Source organism: Megascapheus bottae, chromosome 10 (genome assembly GCF_031878675.1).
Source record: "Megascapheus bottae isolate mThoBot1 chromosome 10, mThoBot2.hap1, whole genome shotgun sequence".
NCBI classification, from domain to species: domain Eukaryota; kingdom Metazoa; phylum Chordata; class Mammalia; order Rodentia; family Geomyidae; genus Megascapheus; species Megascapheus bottae.
Genome location: NC_143518.1, coordinates 51019520 through 51045558, shown reverse-complemented (window position 1 = coordinate 51045558; position 26039 = coordinate 51019520). Strand labels below are relative to the sequence as shown.

At 43.0% G+C, this 26039-nt stretch overlaps 1 protein-coding gene and 1 pseudogene across 1 annotated transcript in view; both read left to right on the top strand.

Moving 5' to 3' along the window:
* The first annotated feature begins 6023 nt into the window (after positions 1-6023).
* Positions 6024-26039, top strand: part of LOC150058433 (TNF receptor-associated factor 5) — a 45526-nt gene continuing 25510 nt past the window's right edge. Inside the window, exon 1 of the mRNA XM_090341248.1 lies at positions 6024-6144. The gene's annotated coding sequence lies outside the window, so the exon portion shown is untranslated. The remainder of the gene's footprint in view (positions 6145-26039) is intronic.
* Positions 23997-24709, top strand: LOC150058434 (ragulator complex protein LAMTOR3 pseudogene; annotated as a pseudogene).

Genomic DNA, 26039 nt, shown 5'->3' with positions numbered 1-26039 from the left:
CTGAGGAAAGAATCATCTTTCCTGGATTCTGAGTTCTGCAGAATTAATCTGCAAACTAAATCTGGCAGTGGACTAGTCTACATGGATGTCTAATTTTTCAGTTCACTAAACTAAAATGTTACACAACAAAAAGCCTCCAGCTAGCCTCCTTTCTAAAATGTTTTCACCATTGTGATCTCATGAAAGGAAAAAAAAAAATTTAGTATTCTATATACCAAGGGTGGTTTGTTTTTTTTTTTTTACTATATTTATTTTTACTAAAGTTCTTTATATTCCTGCCTCTTCATAGTCAAGGCTCTTAGTACTAGAATATTAACTTAGAAATTGTGGAAACTCCTTAAGTTTCTTAAGGACATTTGGCTTTTTTCTTCTTTTATTTAATTTTTTAAAACATTTTCCTATGTTAGGAGTGTAAGAATAAATAGTTGGCATTTCAGATTTTGATATACGTTCATTTTATTCCTATTTTTAAAATTATAGCTCTATATCCCTTTTTTCAAAATATGTTGCTTTCTTCCTAAAGGAATTATAAAGTATCCCTTTAAAAGAAGGCAATTTAATCAATTGCAAAGCAATTATATGAAACCACAAAGAATGTATTGACCCTACTACCCTTTAACATACAGTTTAGGGTTCTAGTGCAAAGTCCTTGTTTAAAGGTCACTGACCTCACCATCTGTCATTAATAAGAAGTTTGGAATACTAATTTTACATATAAATAAGGACTTAGCTTGTTGAATTATAATGTCTTTAAGAACCTTGAAAATGTAGTTAATTTGGGGGGAAAAAAGTTTATGTTTCTAAATGCTACTTGCTTTTAGCTAGTACTTGCCTACATTTGGAAACTTTAGAAAAAAAATCTATTTTGTCAGTTATGTAGAGATGGTGGTTACTAGAAGCATTTATTTGCAATACCATTTTTTGTGTTTAGCTTCTTAAGATTGCCCTCATATTTATTAATATAGCCTGCATTTAATATGAAGGGTGTTTTCTTGATAAATCACTATTGTATTACTTGGATACATTTGCGTATTCCTTGCAGCCAACCTGTACTTGTGGGTTTAATTTAAGGTTAAATCATCAACATTTCATAAAAAGAAGTTAAAAATTTGTTCTGTGTTATCTAAAGATGTATGAGTATATTGCCATAATTGTGCTGTTTACTTGAGACCCTTTTTATAAAGAAAGGCTTCAAGAAGTCTTCATTCAACAAATGAGCATCCTCAAAAAAAAATACTTTAAAAGTGATCATATTTCAACAAGATGTTGCCAGTATTTTTTTTTGACAGTTGTAGGTCTTGAACTCTGGACCAGGGCAGTCTCTGAGCTCTTCAGCTCAAGGCTAGTGCTCTACCACTTGAGCCACAGTGCCACTTCCAGTTTTCTGGTGGTTAATTGGAGATAAGAGCCTCAAGACTTTCATGCCTGGGCTGGCTTTGAACTGCGATCCTCAAATCTCAGCTTCCTGAGTAGCTAGGATTGCAGATGTGAGGTGCTTTGCTTGTTACCAGTATTTTTGACAGTGATTTTATATTGGAATCATGACTTGTACAGAGGGACAGATCACTTACATTGCAATAATAGTGAAACATAGGCTTTCTGCATTACTTTATCACACTTAAAGCTACTTCACTGAACAGTCAACAATCAAATGTCCTAATTTAGATTTTGAGAAGTCATGTGTTCCCACAATACTGGGAAAAAAAATCCCTCCCATTGGCTCTGTAGTAACCTTGAAGAGTTATTGGTTTAAATCTATTAGTATTAATTTTAAAGGTCAGACCATTTCCTTTACATGTAAAGACCCTGTTCAGGCAATGATCAAAAACATCTTTTCCAGGATATATTCTACTTCCTCATTGGAGCATCATAAATAGATTTTTGTCCCTGGATCCTACCAGCTAAAATTTAGCTTTTTTAATAATATTGAGGAATTTATGCATATTTTACTTTAAAGCCATGGGGGATAGTTATATCCTAAAGCATTTAGATTGTCTTGCATATGTGCACAATCAATGGCTTTTCTCGTCTGGTCTTCAGTCAATAGACCTTCAGTATACAGTACAGTAGTCAGCCAAGTTGGTCAACACCAGCATCTGTCCAGTTGTTCAGTGTATTGTAATTCATTTAAAATCTGTGCTTTCCAAGACATGGGCCAAGTGCTGTATCTGAGGGATGTGGTGTAATCTTATTTACATACACTAGAGCACACAGTAGAAAAACCTTAGCATCATTAGTAATATGACATGTATATAGTGAGATGTCTTTATTGTGTGCTTTGCATATTTTGTAAATACTTTGCACGTCATTTTTTTTTGTTTAAGCAGTGTTTGGCCTGGAAGAATAATATGCTTGCTGCTTAATCAAAGGATTAAAGATTTAAAGATGTCTATGTCTTCTATTTTTATATAATTTTATGTTGTATGAAGCATTAAGGACCTCTTCACTGTGAAATTCTAAATAATTGATTTTTTATAAAAGCAAAATCTAGAAATCTTCTTATGACCATTTTTATTAATTTCAAGATTTTCTTTTTTGCAAAAATATCTACACCAAAGTGTTTTTATTACATAAGTAAAAAAAATAAACCATGCTGTTGATGCATCTGGAAAAGTTAATGAAAAATATTTTTCTATATGATTTAATTCCCATGTAATATGGATGGAGGCAAAGGTTAAATTATGGTCAAGTGAGAAAAATAGAATATAAAATAAAAGTGAAAGATATATCTGTCTTAATATGGGCCTACATTCTTGTTAAGAATAGATATAGTGAATAAACCTGGGACTGTAATTGTCATTTTCAAAATCTAATGCAGAGTTATTAAATACATTGTTTTTTCCTCCTGTTATTAAAAGATTACCTTTAAGTATTAGTAACTGTTCACAAGTGAAAATGGTGATAGCATGATCTTCTCAAAAAGAGTACTAGGGACCAGGAGTGTGGCCAGGGTGCTTGCCTATCATGCATGAAGCCCTGAGTTTGATTCCTCAGTACCATATACACAGAAAAAGCTGGAAGTGGTGCTGTGGCTCAAGTAGTAGAGCACTAGCCTTGAGAAAGCTCAAGGACAGTTCCCAGGCCCTGAGTTCAAGCCCCAGAATTGGCCAAAAAAAAAAAAAAAAGGAGGGAGAAATAGTAATCTGACTTAAAAATCTGCACATAATTTTTCTCTGCGTGCATCCTAAAAATAAATGATAGTGTGATCGCAGTAATAGAAAAGACCCCAGAATAGGTTACTAGATTTTTAATTTTTTATTTATTTTTATTGGGGAGGGGGGTGGCCAGTCCTGGGGCTTGAACCCAAGGCCTGGGCACTCTCCCTAGCTTTTTGTGCTCAAAGCTAATGCTCTACCATTTGAACCACAGCTCCATTACAGCTACAGAGAACACATTCAGAGGCTTTCTTGGGAAGGGTAATTTTTTTTTAAGTTTACTTCACTTTTGGAGAAGATCCTCCCCACTCCACCCTATTCCTGCCATTCTTGTGGTTGTCAGCACAGTGACAGAACTGAGGCTGAAGCAGAGGGACCAGGTATCATTGGATCAGAAAAGATAGAAAAGCCATAGGCAAACACCACTGGTGGCTCATGCCTATAATCCTAGCTACTCAGAAAACAGATCTGAGGATCAAAGTTCTAAGCCAGCAGGACAGACAAATGCAAGAGTCTCTTCAATTAATCTGCAAAAAACGGCAGAAATAAAAATGTGACTTAAGTGATACAGCACCACTAACCTTGAACAAAAAAGTCAAGCCAAAGAATGAGGGTCCTGAGTTCAAGCCCCAGTAGTGGTACAAAAAGACAAAACCCACACAGGCATTCATTAACTGCCTCCATGGAAAACCTATTTGGTAGCAAGTAAGCATTCTGTGTTCAAAGCACTATAAAGTATGCTTTTGGTCTGAGTGGTTGCTGCCCTATCACACTTTGCATGTGGTTTATGACAAGCAAAGAGTTTCCATTGTTACTTATAGTGGAGGATAAAGAGTTGGCCTAAGACCCCAAAGGAGGATTTTTCCTCCTTATCTAATCTCATGGGTATCAAAGTGATGAAAAGTGTGACTCTATGTTCTGTTCATCAACTCACAGTATTGATTCCTCTTGAAGGGCACCTATGGAAGATAGTGCACCCATCTGCTAGTCCAGTAGATGGCAACCTTACCTCTCTACCCACCCACCTTCATGTTGACAGCCAAGATTATAGTCTACCAATTTATCCAGAAATTAAACAGCTGAAATTCTTGCCTTTTGATCTCTAGGAAAAGTTATGTTATTGATATTCTCAATAGAGAGTTAATTTCAAAGTCTCAATTCTGCCTAAAGTGAGATAAAATATCTCTAATATATCTAATGTTTTCAAAACTCACTAAAATGTATCTTAATCTAAAGGTAGTTTTATTTGAATTCACAGCTATCATTTTTTAGTATTAGGCTTGGGGATAATGAGAAGAAAGGCAAGAAGTAGGTAACTATACAGAAAGACAGATTGTATGGGGAAGCAAGGGAAATGTAGGCCCATTAAGTATCAGACATAAAGATTGTGATCTGGATCTACAGTCCCACAGCAATTCCTCCAGATCTCATCTTCTCCATGGAGTGGTTAATATGCTCAGTTAGTAACCAAAGAAAATGAGTTTCTGACTCTCATTGAAAAATAAGACACCAGGTAACAACAAGCTAACTGTGACCAGGTACTGCTTTACCAGACTGCACAAGTGCACTTTAGCATTCCCAGATTCCTCAGCCTTCCCAATGATGAAAGCTCCACCCACTGCTGTTTCCAGTCCATCTCCTATGGGCGTCTAAATCCTCCCCATAGGTAAATATCATTCTCCTCTCTTATTGATAAATAATTTAAGCTCAAGGAAAAGTATATTCACCATGATTTGGCTATCTGATGGGAAAGTAAAACTAGAATTGGAAGGTTGGCCCATTTCTTTTATATCGAATGTTAATAGTCTATGTTCTTGAGAGAATACATTACAAGAAAGAGCCTGGTGTTTATGAGACGAGGCCTAGATTCAAGTTCTAGCTACAAACTGCTGGATGGGTCTAGCCTTGGGCATGTCACTTCATGTCACTCCTTTGAGTGACATGAAACTAAGAGCTGAAACTCAGTCTATAGATTGGAAATGATCAGGCTGTTTCACCAGAGTTGATTTGAAGATCTTGTTGCCCTTGACACATCACACGCTCTATGTTTTGATTCTGTCTGTCCTGGGACAGACAGAATGCTGGGTCTGGGCGCTGTCCCTGAGCTCTTCAGCTCAAGGCTACCACCCCACCCCCTTGAGCCACAGCGCCACTTCCAGTTTTCCGGTGATTAATTGGAGATAAGATTCTCACTGACCTTTTAGTGCCCGGGCTGACTTTGAACCGCGATCCTCAGATCTCAGCCTCCTGAGTAGGCGTGAGCCATCACGCCTGGCCTAAAAGACTGCTCTTGATAGGACAATATAGTGGCAAATTTGGAGAACTACACCTGAAGATCTGGAAGAAGCGACCTATAAAAGAATTGTCTGAGCCTAGTTTTCTTATTGAAGAGTAAGAAAAGTGCAATTCAAATGCACGGGCGGAAATCATGGGAGACATGCATTTCTAGATAGCAATGGTTCTAGAAAGGTAAACAGTTGAATGGCCTGAGTAACTCTCAGCCTCCTGCCAGACCCCTATCGCAGACGTCAGCCCGGCCAGGCTCTGACCCCTCAACTCCTACCCGTACGAGGCCCCACCCCTGGCCCTGGCCCCGCCCATCCTCTGACTCAGGCCCCGCCCTCCTCGTGAGCGTTCTTCTGAGCGCCTGCCTGGGACGGAGAGGCCCGACCTCACCAGGGTCCTGGCCCCGCCCATCCTCTGGCTCTGGCCCCGCCCTCCTCGAGAGCGTCCGTCTGAGCGCCTGCCTGGAACAGAGAGGCCCGCCCTTACCCGGGTCCTGGCCCCGCCCTTACCCGGGTCCTGGCCCCGCCCATCCTCGCGGGCGCTATTCTGAGCTCCTCCCCGGCTGGGAGCCCCGCCCCTGCCTGGCTGCGGGCGGCTGGCGGCCGCTGCTGCGCTTCCCAGCCGAGACCCCGCGCGCCCCTTTCTACGAGAGTCCCAGTCCCCCGGCAAGTGACCGCCCCGACACCTCACGGCTGAAGGCTGGGTGAGAAGCCTGAGGAGCGACTTTCGGCTCGTCCCCGTTCCTTTAAAACCGAGAGGGGGCGGTGGTGGTGGTTGCGGGGTTAGGGGGTCCCGGGCCTGGCCTTCCCGCTCGTCCCCGGGAGGCGGCGGCGGGCGGGCGGGCGGGGAGCCCGGACCGGGGAAGGCGGTGGGGCGGGTGGACGGGAGAGGGGGCAGAGGTGTGGCGAGGATGGAGAGTCGGGGCTGGTTCCGTGTGGTAATTGACTGAGGTTGGGGCTCGCAGGCGGCGGGGTGGGCTTTCGGGGGTACCGGTGTCCGCTCAAGGCACCTCTCCACTTCGGAACACCTCAGCGTGAGGTGTCGCCCGTGGAACGCCCCACCGCGTGTGCGGATCTAAAGGTGCGGCACCCCCCACTCCCCAGAAGGTGGTTCTCCGGGTCCTGAAGCAAGCCAAGGCTCCTAGAGGCGACAGAGGTGGAGCTCTGCGAAGTTTCAGTGAACCGGCGAGGTGAGGCGGGAGCGCCACGCTCTGGCTGGAGTCGCCCGGGACGCTCGGGTCGGCTTTCTTTCTCAGCTAGTTCTCCTCTCGCCGAGTTCCCATATTTGGCCCTTTCACGTTTACTTTCGTGAGAACTCATTTTTATCAAGTCGAAGTCAGACCCGGCTGCCGGAGGCGGCTGTGGCGCGCAAAGGTTGGTGGAACTGGAGGTGAGCGAGACTCAGGGCCAGGGCTGACCCTTGCAGGCCCAAGCTCCACAGCCCTGGGCCCTGACCCACGTCCCTGGAGAAAGACATCTAGTTACTTCCTGGTGCTCTGTGAGAACTAATTAGAGCCAGTGAGTATGGTTCTTTTCTTTCAGAGAAGACATAAAATGCAAAGAAATTAGCTGAAGCACTTCTGGGAATAGAACAGTACTGTGTGTGTGTGTGTGTGAGAGAGAGAGAGAGAGAGAGAGAGAGAGAGAGAGAGAGAGAGAGAGAGAGAGAGAGAGAGAGACAGACAGACAGACAGACAGACAGACAGACACAGAGAGAGAGACAGAGAGAGAGAGAGAGCGCGCGCTAATTTTAGACAGCAAGAGGCTGGTGGAAGACTTCTCAGATCCTGAAACAGCTGTTTGCTTTGCTCATACAACACACACCAAGCCAGACAGGAGTGTTAACTGATGGTGAAAACCTGATCATCTGAGGACTCCCGTCTCTATCTAACTGATTTGAACAAGACAGAAATTGCTTCAAGAAAGACATGTATAAGGTGAAGTGAAGCCCGGGGCAGTGGCTCATGCCTGTAATCCTAGCTACTCAGAAGGCTGAGATCTTAGGGTCAGGGTTCAAAGCCAGCCCAGGCACTAAAAAGTCAGTGAGACTTTAATCTCTAATAAATCACCAAAAAACCAGAAGTGGCACTGTGGCTCAAGTGGTAGAGCACTAGCCTTGAGCTGAAGAGCTCAGGGAATAGTGCCCAGGCCCAGAGTTCAAGCCCCATGACCGACCAAAAAAAGAAAAAAAAAGATGGAAATGAAAATGCCTAGCGTTTTGTCCTTGTAAATCTAAAGATTGGATCTGCTGGCCTTTCCCTGGGGAAGGGCTTCTGCCCAGACAGTAGACAGAGGAAGTGATGGAGAAGACTTTCCTAAGTCATCTGGTTGAGATCTGGTACGAGGAAGAGTTGTGTTATCCTCCCCCAGCTCACATCATCTGAATAGCGGTGGGATGTGGGTGTTAGGGTGGTGGAGTTAACTGAGAAACTGTGTAGAGGAACAGCCACTGGAAGTATTAACTAACTGCTGTGATGGGGTGTTGCAGGGGTGATGTTTTCCAGAGTAAGAGAGCTAACACCTCTGAGGCACTCCTGTTAGGCTAATGATGGAAAAGGGGCCTCATCACTCAGGCAAACAAACCTTCTATAATGAGCTTTGCTCTACTGAGAAAGCACACTTTTCTTTTTGAAACATTTTCTCACTGCCCTTATCTTCCATGAAGTGTCTCATTTTATCCTCCGTGGTTATCTGGATTATTCTTCACATCTCCTAGATGATAAAGGGGAAGCTCTGAGTGTAAATAACCCTCTTGAGCTACTGATCCAACCGCAGGACTCAGAGTTCTCTGATTCAAACCTCTTACTTTGGTTTCTTCAGCAAGCCACATCTGCCTGCCTCTTCCTCAGACAGAGGGGTGGGTCCCTTAGTATCTGGATGGTTGGACCAGCAACATGGGACCAGTCCTGGCCATTGCATTCACCCCACTTTCACCTCTGCCAGCCATGTGACAAGACCCATGCACATTTCTGTGTGTTTCTTGCAACCCAGTTCAGAATGAACCTGCACTGAAGCTGACTAAATTGCATTGAATTCATTTGGGCTGTATCTCCCTTGGGCTCTGAGCTACCAGTAAGACTTGTTTACATTCCAGGAACCAGAACATAGTATGGCTTATAAATAGCCTATCTCATCAGATTAGCCCTTTTTTCATTACTTCCCTCTGATAAAGGAGAGGCAGGTGCTTAACCTGGTTTCAAGCTGGGGCTAGAAGTGGCATGAAACATCCCATAGCTGTAGACACAACATATAGGCACTGACTGGACACCAGCCAGCTCCTATGTTCTTCCTATGGTATCTTGTTTAAAGTCAGCCAGCATTCTAGGCAGAAGGAGGAAGAGAGAACCCACAAGGCATTGATCCAAAGCTGCCTAACAGCTTTGTCCCTGATGAGCATATTTAAGAGTTAATGGACCAGGGGAGGGAGCAGTGGCAGATCCAATCTCAAGAGCTTTTTCTGTTAAGGTCATAACCTGTTTTGTAGTTCCTCTAGGCTGAGTTCTTACCCCAGCAGAGCTATACAGGAGACAGGAGAGGAGTAGATGGGAAGGTAGTGAGTGTGTTGGGGATAGAATACCGGACAGAAGTGATCCTCAGGGATGAGAGCAGCTGCTGCTGTGCTGCCGCTCCTGCTGACGGCCAAGAATGAGGGTGAGAAAGAGACTTAGTATTTACTCAAGAAAAAAGGCTTTGGGCCTTGGGCCTGACAAATAACCCTAGGAGAGGATCCTAGGCTATAGAAAACCAGCCTCTGAAATGCATTTTCAACCCCATATCGACTGACACATGTAAGGGTGGGTGGATCATAAGCTGGAGGAGTTCAAGTTGAGGGATGGTATGGGGCCTCCTAGAAGGTTGATTAGTTTTGCCTAAAGAAGAGCTTCACTTGCAGGATCAGACAACCTTGATCCATATAGCCTCTGACACACTCTGGTGAAGAAATTGAGTGGAGGACCAGGAGGTAAAAGTGAAAAGACTTATTAGTCCCAACAGAGAAAGTCACCAGAGTGTTACACAAAGCGTGACAGGAACACTTTGCATACTGGTATCTGCAAGCAGGTGGTAGAGCAGGCTTAACTGGTGATGTGGCTAAGGCAGTATGCACCTGTGCTGTGTGGACACTACAGTATAACTAGACAGTCAGGGCCTAGGGACCCAGGGAAAGTGACAGCCAGTGAGCGTCAATCCTGGGGATGTGCTGGGGAAAGGTGACTACTTTCTTTTATCTGGCTGGCGCCTCATTTCCTGACACCATAGGTTCTGTCAGTTTCCCTCCTATCAACTCAGAACATGGAATCTTCCCCATCACTTTTTCTTCCATCCATTGAAGACCAGCCCCGAGCAGCCCTGCCACCCAGCCCAGCAGATCCCCACCTATTCTCCAGAATCAGTTCTTGCCTCCTCCCTGAGACAGGTTTCTTCCATTATTCTCTCCTCCTACCCCTCCTCCAGGCTCTGCCTTCTGCTCTCTGCCTTTGCCATTAAACAGCATGGCTCTGTGTTTCCCCAGCTCCTCTTCTCCCTGGTTTACCAACAAGCTTCTGGAAAGAATAGCCAGCACTTGTGTCCTCTCCCTCACACAGCTCCCTGCACCTGCCCATGCCACTTGGATTGCCCTTAGAAGGCTCCTAGAGTCTGGTAATCCTCTGTCGCCAGCCTAAGCTGCAGCTGTTGACTGGTCATCTCAATATGGCTCCACAGAGCCCACGGACATCCTCAACTTGACCTCGAGTTTCTTATCCCCTTCCCACCCTGCAGGTACCAGTGTAGAGCAGAGACAGCATCTAATTCCCTGTCCCCTTTTTTGGAGCTCCCGGTCACTCCCAAAGCTTAAATCCACACTCTTAAGGAAAAACTATCTCATGTTTCTCACCAAACTTTATTCTTGGCCACTTTGATTTCTTTCTTTCTTTTTCCTTTTTCTTTTGCTAGTCCTGGGCTTGGGCTCAGGGCCTGAGCACTATCCTTGGGTTTTCTCAAGGGTAGAGTGCTACCACTTGAGCCACAGCACCACTTCTGGCTTTTATTTTCCCTATGTATGTGGTACTGTAGAATCGAACACAGGTCTTTGTGCCAGAGAAGCACAAACTCCCAGACCCCTCTTTGATTTCTTTCTTTTTCTTTTTTTTTTTTTTTTTTTTTGCCAGTCCTGGGCTCAGGACTTTCTCAAGGCAAGAGCTCTACCACTTGAGCCTCAGCACCACTTCTGGCTTTTTTCTATGTATGTGGTACCGAGGAATTGAACCCCAGTCTTCATGCATACTAGGCAAGCACTCTACCACTAGGCCAAACTCACGGCCCCCCACTTTGATTTCTGATATTAAAAACCTGTGATGTTTTGGGAGCCTCAAGACAGTAAACTCCAGCCATCTCTTCTTCCAGATTCTCTCCAACTGATGATAGAAGTTACTATAATTACCCCCCAGTAATCCTGATCTAGCTAGCTTGCTTGCTTGCTTGCTTGCTTTCTTGCTTTCTTTCTTTCTTTCTTTCTTTCTTTCTTTCTTTCTTCCTTTCTTTCTTTCTTTCTTTCTTTCTTTCGTGGATCATGCGACTTGAACTCTGGGCCTGGGCACTGTCCCTGAGCTCTTCAGCTCAAGGTTACCACCCTACCTCTTGAGCGATGGCCCCATTTTCTAGTGGTTAATTGGAGTCTCTCACTCTTTAGTGCCTGGGCTGGCTTTGAACCGCAATCCTCAGATCTCAGCCTCTTGAGTAGCTAAGATTACATGTATGAGCCACCTTGCACAGCTCTGATCTAGTCATTTCTTATCAGGACTCCGCACCCTCTTTTCTGGATAACATGAATTATCTGTTCCCTTATTTCATGCCCAGGTCCATCTGTGTTATGTTTCTTTTCTGCACTGTCACAGAGGCACATTTATTGTTTTCACTAATAGCAGAGTAGAAAAAGTGTAGGCATCAGAATTTGGCAGAATTTGGATTCAAATCTGAATTTATGACTTCCTGATTACAAACAAGTTGCTAGATTCCCTTCTATCTTCCTACTGGCAAAGAGAAATCGAAATCTTCCCATTTGGGGTTGCTAGAATGATGAGATGAGGCAGGATGCACACAGAGTTGTATTTGATGGGTATTCAGTAAAAGCTAGTTTCCTTTTTCCCTATGAAATAGGACTAGAGAATTTTGAGGTCTTTGGGGACCTGGGAAATGCATGCCTAGCCTAATACACTGAAATTCAAATTAAAAACAGATAGGACAAAGAACTGCCAGAATAGAAGTCCTGTTTCTAGCTCTTGGAAAATGTAGAGCAGGTAGGCCTTGGGGGACAGGGTAGGTATTCTGGGATGGAATGGGGCATAGATTTATGAGTAATCAGGCTGTCTTGGAGGCAGATTAGTTCTTGACATAGGGCTAATAAAGGGGCCAGCAGAGAAAATTGATTTGGAGGAGGCAGAGAGAAGCCATGACTTGATTACCAGGAGTAGAAAAGCTTCTCTAATGGGGTCTAGCTATGAAGTCAGAACAGGATGAGGTTAACTTGTTGCAAAACCACCATCAGTTCTTTGAATTCTCTCTTACTAAGGCAGGTGACTTAGAACAGCTAGGCTGCTCAGAGCCTGTCTTCAGGGAAGTCCTTGAACTTGGAGGTGGGTGAGGTTAAGCTAAGTAGGCATCATCTGTTTGTGCTATGAGGGTTCAGAGGGAGAGATTAGTCCGCAATGTAGGATTCATCTAGGAATAGTCATGAAAGACTGACATGCTTAGTAGATGCAGGATGGAAGTGATTCTGAAATTGGATGGGGTTGGGTGGATGGAAGTAGACAGGAAGTACCTACAAGGCATATTGTTAGACTACAGTGACCATTTAGATGTAGAAAGGGGGCTTTGCAGGAATGATGCCAGCTTTTGGACAATGAGCCCTCAGCAAGAGGGAGCTCCGGAGAAAGCAGCTTTGGCAAGAAGAGCCCAGCTTGGTTTTGGATGTGTAGGCTTCAGAAAACTTATGTGTTAACCTGAAATAAGCAGTAGCAGGATGGGAGTAGAGCCAAGGAGCTGTCTGTGCTGCAGAGAGACAACATTTGGAAACAGCAATGGATTGTTTACACATGGATTTCTAGGCCAGCTCAGTGTAGCCTCCAGGAAACCAGAGTCCAAGTGTGTACTGTATATGGAAGGTGGGGTGGGGCTTGCGTTTTAACACTGTCACCTGTAATCTTGAGGACAGAAAAGAAGAAGACTGAAGATTGACTATTGGCTTAGTCACACACACACACAAAATCTCTGATACCTTGCTGAGAGCATTGGTGAGTTGGGAGAGTAAAGGCTGGACTGCAGTGGCTGAGATTGGGGGTAGAGGGTAAAGAAGAGTCTCTATGTTTGGCAGGAGCTCTATGGAAATCTGAGGGTGAAAATGTTTTGTTTTTCTTTCATCTCAAGAGAGAATTTACACTGAAAGCTGAAGGGAAAGAGCCAGCTGAGGGAGGAAGTTGGTGGTGAAGAGGTAGAGATGGGGAAGAATCTGCATGAAAAGGCCTCTGGGAGAAAGGCAGGCTTCCAAGGCTGGTAGGGCCCCAGTGCAGAGATCCACCTAAGGCAAAGGTCACTTTTGTAGAATGATGAGAAGGGCCAGGACCAAGCAAGGGACAGGGGGAAGCCGGAAGTAGAGTTTGTTCTGGTACGATGATTTCTGTTTATTTCTGTGAAGTAGGAAGTGAAGTTTCCTGGTGAGACTGGAGGGAGTGGTCAAGGTTAGTGGAGAAGAGAAAGGTTTGAAACAGATAATGAAAATATGCTTGATCTGAAAGTGAGAAACTCGCTGTGTAAATATTGACACAATGAAGTCCCTTCCAGTGGAACCTGGCAAATGGGATATTTAGGGATCTAGCACTTTGTGCAGTACCTAGCACCTAAGTGAGGGTCCCTTAAGTGATTATTGAACCAGACTGTGCCTCATCTCTGCATGGTCTCAGTGTTCTCCTCTTTCTTAAGCACCTTCTACCTTTGGGCCAAAGCTCCCCACTGTGGCTCCTCCCTAAGTGAATGAGGAGCACTGTGTGCAGGCTTTGACTAGATCCTCCCTGTCCTACCCAGACTACCTTATCCCAAGTCAGCCATCCTTGGCCAGCCTTGCCTTCTCTGGCTATAACTAATAGAGATTTTCAGAACTTACAGATCGATACCATGAGAAGTTGTAGGCCCTAGGTGGCATATTTGATGACTGAAAGGCTGTCTTCTTTCTGTAGAATACTACAAAGGCAGCTACTCAGTTTCCTTGTCATCCTTTATTTATTAAGCCTCTATTGTATGTGTTTTCCCAAAAAATAAATCCCAGAGAGTAAATATAACACATATATAATATATTAGATGTCAGTAGGTGCTTTGGAGACAAATACAATGGGATGTAACATAGGCAGTGAAATCCTTATGGCAAGGCAGCATCTCAGCAGAAACCTGAAATGAAGGAATAAGCCCTTGATCATCAGGGTAGATGGAGAATGTTGGAGGCAGGGAGAGCAAGCAGAAGACAATTCTGCTGTTCATGGAAAGGCAAGGCCAGTGTGTCTAGAGAGGATGAAGGGAAAGCACCAAGAAATGAGGATGTGGAAAATAAAGGACACAGAACAGTGGCCTTGATCCCTGAGGACACTGGTGCCCACTCTGAGTGCAGTGGGACTATTGGAGAGAGGAATGACAGCTGACTTGAGGTTTTTACAGGGGTCCCTCTAGATTCTGGGCTATGAACAGGCTGTAAAGGAGCAAGGCATTGCTAGAGTCCAGCTGGAGATGATGCTTATGCATGCGTGGTGATGGTGGCTTAGGCCAGGTTGTGCTAAAAGCAAGGAGAGGGAGTTAGGTCAGGGAAAAGTGGAGGTAAAATAGCCAAGAGGACTTGCTGTTGTGAAATAGAGAAGAGAAACCAAAGATGACCCTGCTTTTTTGTTCAAAGCAATGGGTGATTGTTGGCATTTCACTGGGATAGAGGACTATGGGATGAGAGGTTGGGATAGGAATGGGAGATGTTAAGTTTGTGATGCCTACTACAGGATTCAGGAGAGGGGATCAGATTACAGACAGAAATCAGAGCATTGACAGTCATTGATGACATATGAGCCAGGAGCTGAGGTAAGGGAGAAAGGAAGCCCAGGAATATCCTGGAGCACCAAGAGTTGGGAAGATGAGGGCTTACAGCTACCATGATGATCTATTTGGTTCTCTCACTATCACAACTATGGAATTCAGCCTGGAAACTTGCTTTAAGAAAATTAGACCTGCACCAGGAGTTTGGCCTAATGGTAGAATGCTTGCCTAGCATGCACAAAGACCCGGGTTCGATTCCTCAGTACCACATACATAGAAAAAAGCCAGAAATAGTGCTGAGGCTCAAGTGGTAGAGCTCTGTCCTTGAGAATGCCCAAGCCCATGGCTGGCAAAAAAAAAAAAAATTAGACTTCTTGGAGCTGGGAATGTAGCCTAGTAGTAGAGAGAGTGTTTGCTTAGTAAGCATGAAACCCTGGGTTTGATTTCTCAGCACCACATAAACAGAAAAAACTGGAAATGATACTGTGGCTCAAGTGGTAGAGTGCTAGCCTTGAGCACAGAGAGGTTTAGGGATAGTGCCCAGGCTTAACTACCAGAAAAAAAAAAAAAAAAGACTTCTAGTTGATACTAAGAAATCTTTTTTTTTTTTTTTTTTTGCCAGTCCTGGGCTTGAGCTCAGGGCCTGGGCACTGTCCTTGGACTTTCTCAAGGCTAGAGCTCTACCACTTGAGCCTCAGCACCACTTCCGGCTCTTTTCTATGTATGTGGTACCAAGGAATCAAACCCGGGTCTTCATGCATGCTAGGCAAGCACTTTAACCACTAGGCCAAACTCCCGGCCCCGATACTAAGAAATCTTAATGTGGAAGTATTTTCCTTAGTTCACTGCTGTAAAAAATAGACATCTCCTCCTCCCCACCTACCCCCCCACAACAAAATAAAACAAGAAAACATGTCTGTTCCTCTGGGATAAAGAGTCTCAGCATGCAACTTTGTCATGCTCTGGGCAGACTCTTAACCAGACTAGATGGAGACCTGGCCTTTCTGAGAACTGCTACTGGAGTTTGTGCATAGACAAGATCCCTGCTGGCTTTTTTTTCTATGAATGCATACTTACATTAAAGTTTCATTTATAAATTAGTCACATTAAGAGATTAGTAGTAGCAATAAAATATGTTACAATAATATACTGTAATTAGATTACCAGAATCACTATTTTGGGGCCATTATAAGTAAAGTAAGTTACCTTGAACACAAGTACTGTGAAACCATAATGGTTGATCTTATAGCTAACATAGCTACCAAATAACTGACAGTCAGGTAGCATATACAGCGTGGATAAGCTGGTCAGAGCAATTGACCACATTCCAGATAGGATGGAGTAAGAAGGCATGATATGCTGGTCAGAATGGTGTGCAGTTTAAAACTTACGATTTAGTTATTTCTAGAATTTTCCACACATTAGTAGATTGCAGGAAAAAAAACCCAAAGAGCAAAACTATGGACAAGGAAGATAGTATACTCAAAGGCATATGAGTTCTGGACCCTGTCTAGGGTGGTTTCTCCCCTTCCTTTAGAACACTGTAGGCCATAGAGTCTGAATTGTTCAGTGGCTATATATCTATGTCCACAGGACCATTGGCATTTCATTCACTTTCCAAGTATATGTGAACTGTGTATTTGTCTGAGTGAGTTAATAGGATGGTCTGGAAGGGAGAAGGGAGAGAGAACTGCCAATCTGAGATGATAGCTCCATAACTTGATTAAGCAGGATGCCTGCCATGTGCAGCAGCATGGAGCAGGTAGGTATGATAGAACCTTTGTAATGGCAAGTGTAGCTGCAGCAAGAACCAAGGGCAGAGGGATGTCCAGGCCTGGTTCTAGCACTTGGATTCCATTTATCACTGGGGTCCTATAGTATTTCATGGCCCGCATCCCACAGTCCTGTTGTACTATGACCTCACATTAGCCTCCACTGTCCTTCTGTACTACATGTAGGCTATGTGCTCTGGGTTATGAGAGGCTGACACTGAAAATCTGGAGAGTAATGAGATGGCCCTTCCTTGGGAAGCTTGCTGACGTGTCCCTACATAGCAGCAGGACTGTCACAGAGTTGGATCTGAGGAAGAGATCTAGAGTAACGGAATCCCAACTGTGAGAAAGGTTTTGTGTGACAAGACCAGTAGTGTTTGCTTTCCTTCTTCCCCACCCAGCCGTTGGTTTCAGTGGTGAGAAACTTAAAAGTACCACAGATGGGTTCTGGGTGATTTTGGTTGGGGAGTGAGGGCTCCCTCAAAGGCTTCAGCCTGACCTAAGGCAGTAGTGGCCTTGGGACATGTTTGGACAAGTGGACAGCACAAAGATGCCCATTAGTCCTTGCACCAACTTCTCTTCACCAACACCGTTGCACTGCCAAGAAAATAGGGAACCAGAGGTTCCTGACAACATGGGGAAAAAAATCACACTTCCGTTAAAAGAAATTAAAACTCAATTCCCCATCATTCTTTGTCCCTGCCTATGGCCTGTTACTTCATCTCATCTGGCTCTTACAATGTCCCCTACTCTTAATTCAGTCTCCCTGCCCTGTTAGGTTCCATGGAAAATGCTTTCATTATTTCTGGCTTTCTCTAAGGCCCTTCCTCTTTATCTAAACTGTCTGATTAAAGTTTACAAAACCTGGTTTATCCCTAAGGTCACACAGAAATTTTATTTATTTGTTTTCTTAGCTTTGGGAATAATCTGTTCCACAGTGGAGAGCTGAAAAGGTTAAGGTTTGAAGTGGGGATTGGCAGTGAGTGGGGGAGGGGCAGTCATTCTGTTCTTCAGTCTCAAAAGGAGGATCATTGGTTGTCACAGCCAGAAACTTTGCAGCCATTTCCAGTCCATTTCAGTTCTCCTTTATGCCAGAGTGATAACAGAAGATATAAACTGTGCCCTCTTCTATTTTTATTTTTCTGGTAGTAACTGCCCTTTTTGGGAAAGCAGAACCATCTTAGGTCACCAGAAGTGACCTTAAGCAGGTCTAGCTCTCTAGCATCCAGCATCTAGAACAAATCCCAGACAACACAGAGCCAGCTTGCTTTGGAATCACCACATCTGAGGACTGAGTGGTCCAACTTTTCCTAATCACTTGTTGCAATCTTTCCTCCTCTGGGCGTGGGATGAAAAAAAAAATGGGTCTGGGGAATAAAATACCTGTGCCTTCCTCTTACTGTTGAATGTGAGTGTCAGGGAGTCAGCTTCTTACCTTCAGCAAGGCCTGAGTAGAGCTTTGCCGTCTAGCTGCCTATCTAGCTGCCCAGCTGTGTTGTTGTTCCTTCCTGGTGTGTCTGGCCCACCTACCCCATTCCTCCAGCTCTGTTTTGCTTCCTGAAGAAATTACTCTCTCTACATATACTCTCCTGCTCTGACTACCTCACCCTTACAAAGGCACCTTGGGAAAGCTATGGACCCCAGGGTCCTCTCAGGTGCGTAAGAGTTCTCAGCCCTATACCCTTATATAATCTAGTAACTGGGAATCTCAAGCCTAGAAAGGAGTCACACAAGTCACTGCAGGCTACAGAGGAGATTGTTAGGGAAAGAAACACCATCATTTTCTAGATGTGATAGAGTTTGAATTCAGGGCTAGAATTTTCTAGGCAGGCACTCTACCACTTGAGCCACATCCCCTAGTCTTTTGTTTTTTGGGGAGTTTTTTGCTTTCATTATTTTTTAGGTAGAATCTAATATACTTACAGACTGTGATCCTTCTATCTATGACCCTTCCACAAAGCTAGACCATAGGTATATACTATCATATCAGGCTTGCTTGAAGTAAGATCTTGGGGGGCAAGACTAGCCTTGAAGCATTATCTTTCTGATCTCTGTCTGCCAAATATCTGAGATTATAAGCATGAACCACCTAGTTGGGAAAGTAAGTATCAATGAAATAACACAGGAGAGTTAGAGAATAGCCTGCAGTATTCATTTCAAGTTCCAGCCCAGCCTCTATGGAGGACTTACCTTTCCAGCTCTTCTCTTCCTACATCAAATACCATCACTAAACAACAGGAAGTATTTGTAAAGTGAAAAATGTTTAGTCCTTGGGCATATTTTTGGTGACAAATTCTGCATCTTTACTGGGATATTTCTCAATATGACATACTTTTAAAAATTTGAGATGTGGCTGGGAAGCCTATAAGTTACTTGGATAATTTATGGAGTTTATAATACATTATATAATTCTGACAAATCATGATTTACTCTGATGAAAGATGTGAGGTGTGAACTAGTCTTTCGCAGCCCATTCTGCTAGGTTGGTCCCAAAGATATCTGAGCCTTGAGAGGTCTTGGTCTTGGCCCTTGACTTGCACATTTCATCCTGTCTCAAGCTCTCATTTACTATCCTCTTTGGAACCTGATATTGTCCTCCACTATCCTCTCCCTCAGTCCTCTCTGATAATCCACTTTTAAACTTAGTCCTTTTGCCTATCTCCATAGTGCTTCACAGATGTGGGCCACTGCCTTGGATCTGACAGGGCTGGCCCTACCCGCTTTGGTTCTATTGAGGTCATGTTGGTCTGCAAATTCCCGGTGAGACATCCTTTTTATTTACCATACCCTTAAAAAAAGATGAAAATCATAGAATAAGATTCCCAGATATGGTGTTCATTCAGAATCTTTCACCAGGCATTCCTCCCTTGCCTGCACACTAGCATCTCACAGACCTTTCTAGATGTTTCCAACAGGAAACTAAGATGCACAGGACATGAGTGATGGAAAAAGCTGGGAAGCCACACAGGAGACTGAGTGGGGCTGCCTGAAGATGAGTCACAGGAAAGCTACAGGGTGAGAGACTGGTGCCTGGTGGTTCTGTGGCTCAGCAGTTGGGGACTGTGCAGGCCTGTCATGGTAGGAATTGGTTCTTCTGTCACATAGCCCTGTGATGGGGTACCAGAAGGAAGTCCCCAGACTTCTCCCTTTCTGTCAGTTCCATCTCATTCCAGAGCAAGAGTTGAGTGGTTCTGAGTAGAAAACAAATGACAGCATGTTTCTTTAATTCCATTCTGACCAGAGTTAATTACTAACTATTCTAGAAATTTTATGATACCCTCTGGGAAATTCTTTTATGCCTTTTATCTAGAAATATTTCCTTCTTTTACACTAGCTGAGATGCTTTCCACTCGGTGGAATTGGGACAGGTTCCACACACACACACAAAAAGCTACACCTTGTCACAGCTCCAGTAATTCTTGTCTGAATCTCTTGGTGGCATAGGATGCCAAAATATTGTCATGTATTGTTTCCATGTCTTTTTCTTCTCTTTGGAGGACCTCAAGGGAAACTGAAACTCTGTAGACCTCTCTGTTCTCAGGACTCAGTGCTGGATGCAGTACTCACTGTGATCTCTTCAAATATGCAGGCCAGGGGGCTGAGGGATAAAGGTAAAGGTATGAATGATGTCATGCTCAAAATTTTGTGGCTGGTGAGTGTCAGGAGATCCAGGTTGCTGTTCCTGTGTTCTTTTCCCTCTAGGCTGAGCTCTGTGGTAATGAGTAACTCCTAAGAATTAGAATTTACAAACATGGATATACCAGGGGGATCTGGTTCTCCAAATTCTTGCTTCAGAACGATAGCATGATTATATATTTTCTATTTTAATTAACTAATGTATTTACTTTGCCTGTCTTAGGTCTTGAATTCAGGGCCTGCGTGCTATCCCTGAGCTTCTTTTGCTGAATGTAGTGCTGTACCTCTTCAGCCACAGCCTCACTTCTGGCTTTTTTTTTTTGGTAGTTTATTGGGGATAAGAGTCTCATAGAATTTCTTGTCCAGGCTAGCTTTGAACCATCATTTCAGATCTCAGCCTTCTGAGTAGCTAGGATTAAAGTATGAGATACCAGCACCTGGTAATTTTTGAAATTCCAAATGTTCAAAACCTTTATGAATGCAAGCAGGGTATGGAAAGAGAATGACTTTGGAGATAGCGTGGACAGACAGAGAAAGATCTACCTTTCCTTCTTAAACCAAAGAGTAGCCAAAAATGTATCCTTTTGGTTGTGTTTCCCAGAAATGATTGGAAGAAGTATGGGAGTGGTGATCTTAAACTGTGGCATCTACCGCTAACCTTTGGAATTCCTAACAACCAAAACTCCCAGAAAGCATGCATCAAGAAATAGCCTTTAAAAGAAACTAAGAAAACTGAGTGCTGGTGGCTCATACCTGTAGTTCTAGCTACTCAGGAGGCTGAAATCTGATTATCTTAGTTTGAGGCCAGCCTAGGCAGAAAAGTTTGTCAAATTCTTTTCTCCAATTAACTAGCAAAAGCTGAAAGCAGAGCTGTGGCTCAAGTAGTAGCCAGCCTTGAGAAAAAAAAAAAATGAAGGGATAGTGCCCAGACCCTGAATTCAAGCTCTACCATTAGCACAACAAAAATTTTAAAAATAAAAAATAAGGGCAGGGAGTTTGGCCTAGTGGTAGAGTGCTTGCGTAGCATGCATGAAGACCCGGGTTCGATTCCTCAGTACCACATACATAGAAAAAAAGCCAGAAGTGGTGCTGAGGCTCAAGTGGTAGAGCTCTAGGCTTGAGAAAGTCCAAGGACAGTGCTCAGGCCCTGAGCTCAAGCCCAGGACTGGCAAAAAATAAATAAATAAATAAGCAAGTCAGGTGTAGTGGCTCACACTTGTAATCCTAACTACTCAGGAGGCTGAGATCTGAGGATCTTAGTTAAAAGCCAGCCCAGGCACTAAAGTCTGTGAGACTCTTATCTCCAGTTAGCCACTAGAAATCGGGAAGCTGCACTGTGGCTCCAGGGATAGGGCAGTAACTTTGAGCTGAAGAGCTCAGGGATAGCACCCAGGCCCAGTTCAAACCCCATAACAGACAAGTAAGTAAATAAGTAAGTAAGTAAATAAATAAATAAATAAATTGATGTCAGAGTTTTAGGGAGTAGGGAATCGATGGATGAGATTTTCTTTGGTCTTTGTTGGCTTGAGGTAATAACTCCTCCGTAGGAGAAGCACACACACTCCATCACTGGCAGGAAAAGGTGTCATTGACTGCAGGAAGATGCCATACCAAGCTCTATTATTAGTGGTTGTAATTTCTTTTTTCTTTTTCTTTTTTTTTTGCCAGTCCTGGGCTTGAGCTCAGGGCCTGAGCACTGGCCTTGGACTTTCTCAAGGCTAGAGCTCTACCACTTGAGCCTCAGCACCACTTCCGGCTTTTTTTTTTCCCTATATATGTGGTACCAAGGAATCTAACCCGGGTCTTCATGCATGCTAGGCAAGCACTTTTAACCACTAGGCCAAACTTCCGTGGTTGTGATTTCTTTTCCTCTTCTCAATTCCTTTTCTATTCCTGTTTCATAAACCATTATACCCAGAAGGAAAGTTTTCATAAAGTGGAATGTTTACTCATTTCCATGAAATAGCTGCCATGGAGTGATAGAGTTCCAGCTACAAGAATCTAACTAACTAGAGAACTGTATTTGCTAGGCAAAGCGATGTCAGCCTTTGAAGTTCTGTGGTTGGGCTCTTCTGTGGCTGAGGGGAGTGGCTGGAGGACTGAGGAAACTTGAAACACTACAGATCCTTTTATATACAAGAACATTCTCCCCAAGGCATCTGAGGTCCCTGTCTCACAGCAGAATATAACTTCTGATTTTTTTAATGTGTAATGAGATAAAAACCTGATTTAATAAAGCAAATGCACCAAGTGAAAGGGTATCAATGTATGTGAATTAATGCACCTTCTATCTGGCAAATATCATGTAACCCTTTTACTAATTACAATAAAAAAAATGCAAAAACAAAATAAAGCAAATGCTGAATAAGACAACAGTAGATTAGGGAGTGAATAAGGCCAGCAGGTGACAGCATGTTCAACAGGCATGGGTGCAGCAAGGCCAAGGATAGTGTCTGAGAGTCACAATGGAGTGGACCCAGCAATACAAGCTGCCAAGACATTGGCCCCCATAGCGTCCTATCAGAGCAGTTTCTTCCAAGATTGAGCTTCAGGGGTCCTCCGAGTGCCAGAGCAGCAACTACTGGAAAAGCATGACTGGAGAGCCATGTGTGCCTATGTCTTCCCAATTGGAGTTAAGTGACTTTCCATTGGTAGCTTGAAAGTGGCCATAGTAACAGCATTTAACTACAACAGCTGGCAGGTGCTATACCCTGAGCTTTTTCCCCCAAACAAGTCAAAGTATTGTTTTCCACTGAAATTTTTCCTGAACTCTTGATCCTAAAATGTTTCAGATTTTCTTCACAACTAAACCATTTCCTAACCCTAACCCTAAACCTAAACAGAAACCTAACCTTAATCATAACTGAATTAACACCCAAAGAGTAAAAGTTAGGAAAGTAATCTAGTTTCTATTAAATTTCACATTTACTTTGTTTCTACTTATTAGTGGAAAACTCAGGCTTACCTTTTCTTAACCCTAACCCCAACCAGAATTAAAAAGTAACCCTGGGCCAGGAGTTTGGCCTAGTAGTAGAATGCTTGCCCAGCATGCACAAAGACCCAAGTTCAATTCCTCCATACCACATGCATAGGGGAAAAAAAATCCAGAAGTGATGTTGTGACTCAAGTGGTAGAGCTCTATCCTTGAGAAAGCTTGAGGACAGTGCTTAGGCCCTGAGTTCAAGGCCCAGGACTGACAAAAGAAAAAAAGTAACTCTCACCTTAATTGGAATTATACCCACATGCTAAAAACACTAGCTTTACTCATACTAATTTTGATTCAACTAGTATTTCTTAAAATAGGTTGCAGTTTCACCAAGTATCTTACCAGTTTTTTAACCCTAACCCTAACAGGATCATTAAGGCTAACTTGAAACCAACTTGTACATGAGACTTGATATGAAGAGAAATATGCTGTTTCACATTCATCCTAACTCTTACTCAGCTTTTAGTTCTTAAATTTACTTTCAATTTGATGCTAAATTTTCATTTCCCTAACCCTAATCCAAACCTCGGCCTGAACCCTAACTCTAACCTTAATGTTAATGGAAGCCCAGTCCTAAAGTTAACAAAAAATACTCAAGCTTTGATTCATCCTGATACTCCCATTGTCCTTGAAATAAGGTGCAGTTTGTCCTAAATCTTATAGATTTCCTGACTCTAACTCTGAAACTGTCTTTTTCTCTAACATGAAACATTGCATCATCCATAATTAAATGATACCAAAACCCAAATGGACTTCATTGTCATGTACAGATTATTTCACCCAGCAACCACATTCTTCTCAGCTGCCCATAATTGACCATATCCTAGGACACACAAGCTTGTGCAAATACAAAAGGATTGAGGTAATTCCTTGCATCCTATCTGATCACAATGGAATTAAACGAATTCTCAACAATAAAACATACTGCAGAAAACACTCAAATACATAGAGACTGAACGATACACTGCTGAACAAACACATGGGTCACTAAAGTAATGAAGCAAGGAATCAAAAATTTCTTACAGTTCATAGGGTGATCTCTGGGATACTGCAAAAGCAGTGTTGAGAGGAAAGTTCATAGCTCTAACTATGCACATAAAGAAAACAAACTGCAAGTAAATAACCTCATGATGCGACCGCTAGAAAAACAGGAACAAACCAATCCCCAAACAGATACTAGGGGGAGAAATCAATGAAATAGAGACTATAAAAACTATATACACGCTTCCGGGGGAGTGGCAGCGAGGTCATCAGTCATGTGACAACAGTTTGCCGGAGACTCGTTGCGCGGTGGGGATATTCCCGTGGCCAGGAAACCCGAGCGTGCAAGATTGAGTCTCCGAGGGGAAAGGGGTTCGTCATGGCGGATGACCTAAAGCGATTCCCGTATAAGAAGTTACCAAGCGTTGAAGGACTCCATGTTATTGTTGTGTCAGAGATGGAGTACCTGTTATCAAAGTGGCCAATAATAATGCTCCTGAGCATGCTTTACGACCTGGTTTCTTATCTACTTTTGCCCTTGCAACAGACCAAGGGAGCAAACTTGGGCTTTCCAAGAATAAAAGCATCATCTGTTACTATAACACCTACCAGGTAGTTCAATTCAATCGTCTACTTCTCGTGGTCAGTTTCATAGCCAGTACTAATGCCAACACAGGACTAATTGTGATCCTAGAAAAGGAACTTGCTCCGTTGTTTGAAGAATTGATCAAAGTTGTGGAAGTTTCTTAATCTGATGGTGGTTTTGATGTATACCTTATCTTGTTATAAAAACACAAGTCAATTTAGCAATCTTTAGACCACAATAATACTTTTCTGTATATGTATGTAAGACAGGGCCTCCTTTTCCACCTTATACTAAGAATCAGCCTGTAAGTTTAATTTATAGACAGATCAGGTATTACATTTACTTTGTAAGGTCTTTTCTTAAGATTTGAAGGTAGGAGGCCAATGCCTTGAAATTTGATAGGGAAGGGGGGAAAACCAAGACGGGTAGGGGGGGAGGGAAATGGGTACCAAGACATGTGAAAGGGTATCAATGTATGTGAATTAATGCACCTTCTATCTGGCAAATATCATGTAACCCTTTTACTAATTACAATAAAAAAATAAACAATAAAAAAAAAGATTTGAAGGTAACAGGGACAATCTGAAATGGTTCCGTCTGTCACAGCTCCCGTGGAATTAGTGCAGTCACCACATATGGATGGGATCCTATTCAGTGGATCAGAATCAAAATGGTTCATTGATCCACTTGAGCCCTTGAGTGTTCCCTATCATAAAGGACTCCCACCCAGGCTGCAAAGGTGCAGCAGTCCCTCTTATTGTGAATAATAATAAGGACATATTTTTCTTCCATTGTGTTTTATTTCTTTGCATTGAGTGTGAGGAAGATAAAATGGCTTAGTAAAAGTAATAAAAGCAGTACAATCACTAACTTTATATATAGTTACTTTGCAGTGTAGATATATATTACTAATGAGTTCTTTTCAGAGGGTGCTTCTCTTTAATGAAAAGTAGAACTATATCTTACTCTTTTCTTCCTACTTTGCTCTCTGTAACCAATCAGTGTTTTAATGATTGTTCTTTATAAAATTTAAATATGACTTAATGAATGCTGTTTTCAGTATGTATATAAATGATAGTTTTGGCCATTTTTTCATACATGAATATAAATAAACTAGTATTTAAAAAAAAAAACTATATACAAAAGCCAGGCGATCTGAGGATCGCAGTTCAAAGCCAGCCTAGGCAGTAAAGTCCAAGAGACTCTTATCTCCAATTAACTACAGGAAAACCAGAAGTAGTGCTGTGGCTCCAGGGGTAGGATGGTAGCCTTGAGCTGAAGAGCTCAGGAACAATGCCCAGGCCCAGAGTTCAAGCCCCATGACCAAATCAATGAAACAAAAAGGTGATTCTTGGGGGGAAAAATTAATGAAATTGACGGAACACTAGCTGAGTAGATAAAGAAAATAAGAGAAGAGACTCAGATTATCAATATTAGAGATAGCAAAGAAACATTACAACAAACATCCAAACTTTCAAAACCTATACTCAAATAAGATGGAAAATCTAGATGAAATTGATTGATTCCTAGAAACATACAAACTACCTATGCTAAACCAAGATGATATAAGCCATTTAAACAGGGCTAGGCCTGGCA